Genomic DNA, 2,697 nt, shown 5'->3' on the forward strand with positions numbered 1-2,697 from the left:
ATTGTTCTTTGTTTATCTAAGAACATAAGAAATAGAAGCTGGAGTCGGCCCCTCATGCCTGTTCCGCCCTTCAATCAGATCATAGCTGATCTTCTACCTCAACTCCACCTTCCCCCTTATCTCTCAATTCCCTTAGTTCCCAAAAATCTATTGATCTCTGTCTTGAATATACTCAATGACTGAGCATCCACAGCCCTCTGGGGAAGAGAATTCCAAAGATTCACCACCCTCTGAGTGAAGAAGTTTCTCCTCAGCTCAGTCCTAAATGGCCAACCCTTTATTCTGAGACTGTGACCCCAGGCTCTAGACTCCCCAGCCAGAGGAAACATCCTCCCTACATCTACCCTGTCAAGCGCCTCTCATTCTACTAAACTCTAGGGAATATAGGCCTAGTCTATTTATTTAATCTCTCCTGATAGGACAATCCCCCCATCCCAGGAACCAGTCTGGTGAACCTTTGTTGCACTCCCTCTGTCTTTCCTTGGGTGAAGAGATCAGAACTGTACACAGTACTCCAGGTGTGGCCTCACCAATACCCTGAATAGTTGTAGACTTCTCTACTCTTGTACTCTTAATCCTTTTGTAACAAAAGCTAACATCATTTGCCTTTCTCGTTGCTTGCTGTACCTGCATGTTAACTTTCTGTTATTCATGTACAAGGTCACTCGGGTCTCTGAATGCAAACATTTCTCAGTCGCTCACCATTCAACAAATATTCTGTTCTTTGGTGGGGAGCAATGTGGCTAACTTCACACTTCCCCACATTGTATTCCATTTGCCATGTTCTTGCCCACTCAAATAACCTGTCTCTATCTCTCTGCAGCCTCTTTGCGTCCTCCTCACAGGTTACAAAGTTAGGTGGGAAAGTAAGATCAGTGAACCTGGAATACGTTGTACTCAGTCCCTTCATCTAAGTCATTGATAAAGATTGTGAATCCCTGCGGCACCCCACTAGTTACAGCCTGCCAACCTGAAAAAGTCCTGTTATTCCTGCTCTCTGTTTTCTGTACTTTAACCAATCAATTCATGCCAATATATTACCCTCAATCCCATGAGTCTGAATTTTGTGTAATAACCTCGTGTGGCACCTTATTGAATGCTTTTTGAAAATCCAAATACATCACATCTACTCGTTTCCCCCTTATCCAGTCATCATAATCGAGGAAGACTTGCTTCCACTCTGAGTGAGTTCTCAGCTGACTGTACAGTCCAATAGAAAATAGGTGCAGAAGTAGGCCTTTTGAGCCTGCCTGCCATTCAATAGGATCATGGCTGATCATGCAACTTCAGTACCCCATTCCTGCTTTCTCTCCATACTCCTTGATCCCTTTAGCCATAAGGCTCATATCTAACTCCCCTTTGAATATATCTAACGAACTGGTCTCAACATTTTTCTGTGGTAGAGAATTACACAGGTTCATAATTCTCAGTGAAGAACTTTCTCCTCATCTCGGTCCTTATCCTTAGACTGTGACCCCTGGTTCTGGACTTCCCCCAACATCGGGAACATTCTTACAGCCTCTAACCTGTCCGATCCTGTTAAAATTTTGTGTGTTTGAGATTTCCCCCCCCCCCTCATTCTTCTAAATTCCAGTGAATATAAGCCAAGTTCATGCAGTTTTTCTTCATGTTAGTCCTGCCATCCCGGGAATCAGTCTGGTGAACCTTTGCTGCACTCCTTCAATAGCAAGAATATCCTTCCTCAGGATTAGGAGACCAAAACTGAACACAATATTCAAGGTGTGGCCTCAACAAGGCCCTGTACAACTGCAGTAAGACCTCCCTGCTCCTATACTCAAATCCTTTTACTATGAAGGCCAACATGCCATTTGCTGCCTTCACCACCTGCTATATCTCCATGCCAACTTTCAATGACTGATGTACCATAACACCCAGGTCTCGTTGCACCTTCCCTTTTCCTAATCCGTCACCATTCAGATAATATTCTGCCTTCCTGTTTTTGTCACCAAAGTGGATAACCTCACATTTATCCACATTATACTGCGTCGGCCATGCATTTGCCCACTCACCTAACATGAATTACAGTCTCTGTCCCACCTGTGACAGACAGTGGTGGGAGGAAAGGGTGGGTGGGGGAATCTGGTTTGCGGCATGCTTCTTCCGCTGCCTGCGTTTGTTTTCTGCATGCTCTCTGTGACGAGATGCAAGGTACTCAGCGTCCTCCCGGATGCTCTTCCTCCACTGAGGGCGGTCTTTGGCCAGGGACTCCCAGGCGTCGGTGGGGACGAGGTGTTGAGCCTCGTCTATGTCTGATAATTGTTGATAGTAGGCTCCCGAAGTATGGAAAGTGGTTCACATTGTCCAGGGCTGCGCCGTAGATCTTGATGGGGGGGGGGGGGCATGTGTGGTGGGGTCAGGTTGGTGGAGGACCTTTGTCTTACATATGTTTAATGTAAGGCCCCTGCTTTTGGCTGCCTCGGTGAAGATATTGACTGACTTGGAGTTCAGCCTTTGTACGTGCACAGACAAAGCGTCGTCCGTGTACTGTAGCTCGACGACAGAGAATGGGAAGATCTTGGATCTGGCCTGGAGACGACGAAAGTTGAACAGATTCCCACTGGTTCTGTAGTTTAGTTCCACTCCAGCGGGGAGCTTGTTGAGTGTGAGGTGGAGCATTGCAGCGAGGAAGATCGAGAAGAGAGTTGGCGCGATGAATCAGCCCTGCTTGATCCCGGT

The sequence above is a fragment of the Pristiophorus japonicus genome, chromosome 14, assembly GCF_044704955.1.
Source record: "Pristiophorus japonicus isolate sPriJap1 chromosome 14, sPriJap1.hap1, whole genome shotgun sequence".
Lineage (NCBI taxonomy): Eukaryota > Metazoa > Chordata > Chondrichthyes > Pristiophoridae > Pristiophorus > Pristiophorus japonicus.